Source organism: Hippopotamus amphibius, chromosome 4 (assembly GCF_030028045.1).
Source record: "Hippopotamus amphibius kiboko isolate mHipAmp2 chromosome 4, mHipAmp2.hap2, whole genome shotgun sequence".
Taxonomy (NCBI): Eukaryota; Metazoa; Chordata; class Mammalia; order Artiodactyla; family Hippopotamidae; genus Hippopotamus; species Hippopotamus amphibius.
In genome coordinates, this window is record NC_080189.1 from 61200800 (window position 1) to 61209159 (window position 8360).

An 8360-nucleotide genomic window follows, 5' to 3' on the forward strand; every position below is an offset into this window, starting at 1 on the left:
AAGATAGTGGGTTCGTTTGGGAGGGAACACTGAGCAGCTCCTAGTGAAAGATGAAACATGGTCTCTGGGAGGAGACTTGAGCAGGTGGGAAGACAGCTTAGAGGTAGCATTGCCAGATTTAATAACAAAATGAAACAAAGCACATAACACAACAACAAAAGCAGGACACTAGGTTAAATTTGAATTTAACTTTGTGTGTGTGTGTGTGTGTGTGTAGTATTTTTCATCAGTCCCAGTGGACACACTAAATGATTAATCCAATGAATATATTCAATTCAAATATAACTAGGCATCCTTTCATTCCAAAGGAACCCCAGACAGTCCCTAAGAGAGCATTGATGTGCGACTGCACTGAGAGGAAGGAAACTGACACCTTGGTACCATTTTTGGCAGGGAGGGGAGGGGAGCAGCAGCTTAAAGGGGGCAAGAGGAGGAGGCAGAATTGGGTGCCCTGGGAAAATGCTAGGGCTCCTGCAATCCTAAAGTTCCTGTGCTCCTCTATCGTGTTTATTATACCTGGTTGCAAGCATAAAGGACAAAGCTGCAGGAGAAAGGAGTTCTCTACGAAGCATCTCAAACTCAAACAATAATGGGTCCTGTGCAGTCAGCAAATGCACGTGAAGCTAAGTGATGCCTCTCATATACTTTCTGGAAACATGAAGCTTTTCCTGGTCTTTCATTTTCTCATTTTTGGTATAGACCTGAGTGCCAAAAATGTTTTTCTTCCATAAGACAAACAACAGGGATGTGGCTGGAGCTTGAGGCACACAGGGCCGGATACGCCACAGACCCGGGACCCAGAGCAGCTTGGAAGCGGTGAATAATAGCTCTTCAAGTCTGCAGTAAAAAATGGCCTCCAATAAAACTACATTGCAGAAAATGGGAAAGAAACAGAATGGAAAGAGTAAAAAAAGTCGAAGAGGCGAATTTGTAGCAGAAAAAGTGCTGGACCAAACTGTAGTGAATGGGAAGGTGGAGTATTTCCTGAAGTGGAAGGGATTTACAGATGCAGACAATACTTGGGAACCTGAAGAACATTTAGAGTGTCCAGAGTTAATTGAAGCATTTCTTAATTCTCCAAAAGCTGGTAAAGAAAAAGATGGAACAAAAAGAAAATCTTTATCTGACAGTGAGTCTGATGATAGCAGATCAAAGAAGAAAAGAGATGCTGCTGATACACCAAGAGGTTTTGCCAGAGGTCTTGATCCCAACGAATCATTGGTGCCACAGACAGCAGTGGAGGATTACTGTTTCTCATGAAATGGAAGGATTCAGATGAGGCCGACTTGGTGCTGGCAAAAGAGGCAAATAGGAAGTGTCCTCAAATTGTAATTGCTTTTTATGAAGAGAGACTAACGTGGCATTCTCATCCAGAAGGTGAAGCTCACAGGTTGTTTGCGTTGCTTTATATATATATATATATATATATATATATATATATATATATATATACATAATCTGTGTCTTGGTTTTTTGATTTATTAGTGTGAAGAAATAACTACATTCTAATGAAAATCAAGTTTGATATGCTCTTTTGAAGTAGTATTTGTTGGGTTTTTGTTTTGTTTTTTGCCTCTGTAGCACTGCTTACTTTGAACAGATAAAAGCTTTCTGTAGTTGCTTCTTTTGGCAGAAAAGAACATTTGATACCATGGTATGTTATTGCCTGTCCATGAGAGAACAGCTTTTCTAAATGTTGGGGGAAATCTCCATAGTCATTACTCAATCAGAATTTAGAATTTGCATTTAACTCACATATGCCTAAGGACCATTCTGGGTTTTTTGTATGTGTATATATAAAATATATATGTAAATGGTTTGGGGTTTTTTGTTGTTGTTGTTTAAATACATTTACCAAAACAAAAACAGCTTTTCACAACCATGAATAAGCCCATGTTTCTGGGAGTCCATCATTTTGAGCAATATAAGAAGTCACTTCAACTTAAATTGAAAAATTTAAGTCTTAACCTTTCAAATTAAATAATTTTGTAATTAAGTAGACAAATTAATGTAAACAATTTAAATTGGATAATTTTTTAAAGCAGTTCTATCAGAATCTGCATCCGTATCTACAGCCATATAAATGTACTTTTATATGCAAAACCCCTAAAAGGAAAATTTTATCACTATCAACAACCTCCTCACCCAAATGAAAAAACTAGAAAATATCTGGTATGTTTTAATTAGCCAAGTAAGACTTAGTTAAACGGACGTTTAAAGGTTCCTTTTGGTGAACTATTCTTTTACAAGAAGTTGAAATCCCTGTGCTATATTTATTGAAAGGCTGTAACGTCTCAGACTTGTTCATGGAAACCTAATCGGATGGTTAGAGATGTTGGCAATATAGGATCTTCAGGAATAAATGAGTAAACAAACTTTTCTAACCTAAAAAAAAAAAGAAAAAAAGAAAAACAACAGAGCACACATGATAAACGGCAGACGCTGGGGAGACAGGAGGATACGGTGAGGATCATATCCACGGGATCTCCAGCATATGTGTCTTGTCTGAAGAGGGCGGAGTCCACATCCACAGAATGTACAACACAAAAAGGGAACCCTACAGACTTTAGTTAAAAATAGTGTATCAGTATTGGCTCATCAATTGTAACAAACACCCCTTACTAAGTGCAAGATATTAATAATAGGTAAGTGTGTGGGGAGAGGGTGTGTGTGGGACTCTGTACTATGTGAAATTTTTCTGTTAACAGAAACTGTTCTAAAATGTAAAGAGTACTAATTTTAAAAAGAGTTTTGCAGCTAGAAAAAGTTTGAAAATTCACTGAATTAAAGAAAAATTAACTTTAGGTGAAAATAGAAACTATTTGAAGATTTAAAATGGAACAGGTAATTTCACCATTTATTTTGGCCTTTAGCACTTGGAAAAATGGAATTCTTGCTTTCCTGAAAGAATAGAGCCGAATGCCAGTCAACAGCCTCAACTTGCTGGGTGGGATGGGGGGTGGATGGGGGGGTGGTCCCTGGCCAGTATCACCTGGCGCTCATTAGCAACGAGGACTCCCAGGCCCCTCCTGAAGTGGGAGGAGTCAGAATCTGCATTTTAACAAGATCCTGGAGTGGTTTCCAGGCACGATAAGAAGCACTAGCAGAGGGGTCAGAAACATGGGTTATGGTATCAGATGGCCTAGGTTTTGAGTCCTATTTATCTATCACACTCTGTCTTCTAACTGGGCCCCTCTGGTTACCTAAATGTCTGTAAGTCTCAGTGTTTAAATTTCCAACACAAGGGGCGTGAGAATACCCATCTCAATGGGTTATTAGGAAGATAAAATGAGGTCATGCCTGTAAAACTCTTAGCATGGTGCTTAGCAAAAAACCAAAAAACAAACAAAAAATAACTCCAAAAACCAATCAAGCAAAAAAACATCATCAATGAAGGTTAAGGATTGATATTGCTAATAATGTCAGTGGTAGCAAATGCCTGGGAAGAATTTGAACTTCTTATGTTAGAGTTTTGACTTTCTTAACTTCCAAGATACTTTTTTTTTCCTAATGAAGGAAGAAAGAAGGTGAATAAAGGAAAAAAGGACGAAAGGTCTTATTTCTTAAAGGGTCAGCATGCTAAAGCCACTCCTCAGATAACTGCATCATTCATTTCTATCTGTGGAAATGATTGGCCTGGTTCTCTTGGCACTCTGCATAAAAACCAAGTGAATCAATTTGCTACAGATTGACACCATGTAAATGAACTCATTTACCTCTCATTTAGTCCAAATGACTCCCTGATTGTTACTCCATCTGACTTTCCTTTCATACAGAAAGAAATGCAAGGGTCCTCTTCTAGTCCTAGAAGATATAGTCCCATGAGACACGTTGGGACTCAGCACTGGAACCTGTAACCTGGTACTGGTGTTTGTTTTGGATCCTATTGTTGCAAAAAAGGTGTTTAATGCTAAAATAATTTCTTTAAGGTGGGCGACTTAGGAAGTAGAATTGCATCTTATCTAAACTGGACTCAAAGATAAGAAAGGTGTTTGTATTAATCATGCCTTTTATTTTCTACATTTCAGATACTTGACATCTTGATGCCTGCTGACCTTAGAGAGTCTGTCCCTCCCATAGCTAGCCAAGGCCTAGAGACATTAAACTCAGGAGCATGCCTTTCATATGCAAACTAACCAATCCAGAACACAAACACCCACATCTCCTCTACCTGGCTCTCACACTCTGGACCACTATCTATCCACCCTAATCACGCCAGGGCCAGGTACCAGACAACTAGAGACAGCCCTCACACCCCAGAGCCCCCTGAAATTATCCAAACAAGCCAATCCTGAGCTTGCTCACCTTGCATCACCTGTTCTTTCCCCAAGAAACCATAACAAAGGTTTTTGTCCATGTTCTTCTCTGGCTACCTCACCCTCCTGACCAACCCTGGTGCTTCCCCATGTGGCCCCCATGGTGCACTGTGCCCTTCCTCTTGGGAAACATAGCAAACTTTGGATTCAATGGCAATCATCCCCTGATCTGCTGGCCTCACCACCGTGAATAACAAAACCTACATTTTAAAACAGTGTTTTTAAAGGTGTTTTACAGATGACTCTATTTGACAGAGTAATCTACTCTGAGTGTTAAACAAATGGACACCTTAGGGTAACTCCTTATAATATCAGAAGTCAGAGGGTATACAGTTTGTTTGAATGGATAGGATGTCATTGCTGTGGATTTGAACATGGACAATGGTGGGGTCCTTTCCTAAGGCTATTCCTTGTTTCAAAAGTTTTTGTTCCTTCCATTTCCTTAGAATTCCTACTTGTTCCTTCAATCTAGACTAAAAGCCACCTTCTCCGGGAAGCCTTCCTCAGTTACCTTGGGTGCAGTTCATGTGTTTGCTCTCATCGACTTTGGTACCTATCTCTGTCTTATTCCACGTATCCATCTGGTTAGTGTTGGTTGTTGGTGGGTCTGCCTCCCCCGACCCTGCTCTCCTGGAAAGCGGGGGTCATGTCATTCATCTCTGAATTCCTAGCACTCAGCATAGAGACAGTATGGACACCTAATTACTTGCTAAGTGAATTAGTTAGCAGAGCTATTTCTTGGATGGTGTATTAGTTTGCTAGGGCTACTGTAATGAAGTGACACAAATTGGGTGGCTTAAAACAACAAAAATTCTAGCCTCAGTTCTGGAGGCTAGAAGTCTGAAATCAAGATGTCATTAGAAATTTGGGGCATTTGTAGAGACATGGATGGACCTAGAGACACTCATACAGAGTGAAGTGAGTCAGAAAGAGAAAAACAAATATCGTATATTAACACATATATGTGGACTATAGAAAAATGGTACAAATCAACCGGTTTGCAAGGCAGAAATAGATATAGATGTAGAGAACAAACATATGGACACCAAGTGGGGAAAGTGGGGGGGTGGGGGGAAATGAATTGGGAGAATGGGATTGCTATATATACATTACTAATAAGAAAAAAATATCAAACTGTACACTTTAAATATACACATAGTTTATTGTATGTCAATTGTATCTTCATAAAAGTTCTTAAAGAAAAAAATAAAAGAGGTTATTAGAGCCATACTTGCTCCAAAACCTCTAGGGGAGAACCTATTCTTGCCTCTTCCGGCCTCTGATAGGCCCAGATGTTCCTTGGCTCGTGACAGCAAAACTCCAATATGCATCAACCTACACATGGCGGTCTTCCCTCTGTGTCTGTGTCTGAATTTCTCTCTTTTAATAAGGACACCAGCCATAGAGGGTTAAAATCCCACCCTACTCCTCCAGCATGACCTAATCTTAACTACTTACATCTGCAACAACCCCATTCCCAAATAGTCGCATTGTGAAGGAACGGAGGGTTAGAATTTCAATGTATCTTTGGGTGGGGGGACACAATTCAACCCATAACAGATAGTAAGGGTCTTATGGTAAATTTCATGGAAGGCATGGTGTGTGTCTTCCACACCATCTTTATACAGGTGAATTCTGATTTAGAATTAAGATCACAGGCAGCTTTCATAAACAGCATGTGGAAATTGAATGTTAGAGAAAGTTTGTTAAATGAATGAACATTAATTTATAATTGCCAAAGGAATGAAATACCATTTCCTGTTTACACAGGTCTGATCCAGATATTAGAATCATAAATATTCACTATTATTTTATGCTAACAAAAATATATTTGATGATTTATCAGAGTGCTGGCAGCTCACATTTGAATAACTTTAGTGAATAACAAGAAAAAAGCAGGTGAATTAATTCTTGAGGACAGCATGGGAATATTGAAAAGGGCATTGCCATGTTAAAACCTAAGATGCTAGCAGCATGGGTGTTGGAATCATTGGCAGGTGGCACCCTGGGCAGACCACAGCACTTTTAACCTTCAGTCATAGGCAGCTTTGCCCTGGGTAGGAGTGATGGTGGGGGCCTCTTGCAGACCCTGCCACTGGGGTCCCAGCAGTGGTAGGAACCACCACCATGCTGAGTTGGCACAGCCGAGGAAGCTAATGGCAGGTGCCAATAGGCAGCAAAGAGGCCTTGACATTATACATATCAGATGCCCTCTTCAGGTCCAAGAACCATTTGAGAGGAATTAGATGAACCACTGAGTTCTCAGTTTTCTGCAAAACACTGTGAGGCAGAGGCAGACAGCTGTGGAGCGATGGCATTCACAGTGACAGTCACATTATTTTACCTCCAGACTTGTCTGGCTTTAAGTTCCTGATTCTACAAAGAAAGCAAGTAATAAAGATCAACTAGAGAGCCTGAGGGAGAAAAAAAAAAAAAAAGAAGAGCAGAGGGCAAAAGAGAAAGGTGATGTGAAGGGAAGAGGAAGACAGAATGAGAAAAGGGAAGAGAGGACCCGAGGGAGAGCAGCAAGGTCTGACGACCCATCAGGGATGCCCTGAACACACGTGTAACAGGCAGCGAGGCTGCGAGTATGTCTTCAGGCTTCCTAAGAAGCATGTTAGAGGGAGGGGAAAGATGGAGGAATAAACTTTTCATCTAGACGATGGAAAGGGTGTGGCGTGTATGTAGTGTGACTCTGAGAGGGTACAATGGTAGAAGAGAAACTGGAGGTCTGGGCAACTGGTGTGTGGAGAAGGGGATGACCAGGGAAGGCTGAAAAGATGTGGCAGGAGGGCTGTCGCTGTGCTGTCCTGAGGGTCCGATTACGCCAGGGGCAGGGCTGCTGTGCATTGTTGTGCAGGCGCGGCGTGCACAAGGGCGGTTGGTTGAGGGGGTGGGTGGGGTTTACCATCCCCCAAGATGGCACCCCCTGGGAGGAAGGGATGAAGAGTTAAAAAATTCACAAAGCCCTGTGTGGACTCAGCATAGCCACTAGCACTTTCTCAGGTCGTTTTTGACACCTGAACCACTAATGTTTCTTCCTTCCCTGCTTCCCCTGTTTGGAAACACCTTCCCCTTTACCCCCACCCATTCTGTAAAGCCTGAGGCCTGTACTGATTTTCCTGATGAGCTCTGGTAAAAGTATTGACACAAACTTGAGAAAGTTTTATGCTGCAACTCCATCTCAAGCTTCCCCATCAAGCTACTGCTGAAAACTTTTCCTGCCTTAGCCTCTGGGCCTTGTGTTCTCCACTGGCCAGAATCTTCACAGCAACTTGTGTGTTCAGGACACAGTTATTCTTCATTCTCACCAAGTTCTTCCTACCATTTACTCAGGGCTGACTTGCATGTCTTCCTGAAAGTAGATGGCATTTCTCTTTGCCTTTCTTAGGCTAAAGCTTTCTCTTTTGGGTCTTAAACCTATTTGTATATTTGTAAAGCTATGAACTCTCTCTCCACAAAAGTGCATATAATTACATATACATTTTCTGTAGTTTCTGGATTCTGTAAAACTTGTTCACAGCCCTCCCTGAGAAGCTAAGTCCCAGCTCTAGAGACCATTTGAGGTCATTGTTGACTCTTGTATGTTGATTACTGTTTCTTTTTTTTTTTTTTAGAACTCAGTCTCAAATGCAGAACAAACTCCTGATGTGACCAAATGTCTATGGTACTGAGAGGCATTTGCATTTGCCGCCACTACTCTGAGACTGGTGTACAACTATGGTTTTGCTTTAGTCGATTGCCTGGTCTTCAGCTTCATTCCCTGAGTTTAGGCCTTAATAATTTCTAACCCGGTTGAGTACATATGGCCTCCTCACTTATTATCTTGATTCTTACCCTCCCTCATTCCATGTTCCATTTTGGCTTCCAGAGTACTCTTTGTAAAATAAAATTCAGATGTCATTCCTTTGCTTAAAACCATTCAAAGATGTGCTTGTACACTTGTGACCATCAGTCCTTCATAGATCAAAGTGTGAAGATGTGATCAATCTGCAAGAACTGTTTTTGCTCCAGTTGAGAGCACAGGGTGAGGTTTATCAGAGA

The 8360-nt window shown here is 41.0% G+C and overlaps 1 pseudogene; it reads left to right on the forward strand.

Annotated features, from left to right (window-relative positions):
* The first annotated feature begins 879 nt into the window (after nucleotides 1-879).
* On the forward strand, nucleotides 880-4044 carry LOC130851878 (chromobox protein homolog 3-like; annotated as a pseudogene).
* Nucleotides 4045-8360: the final 4316 nt, after the last annotated feature.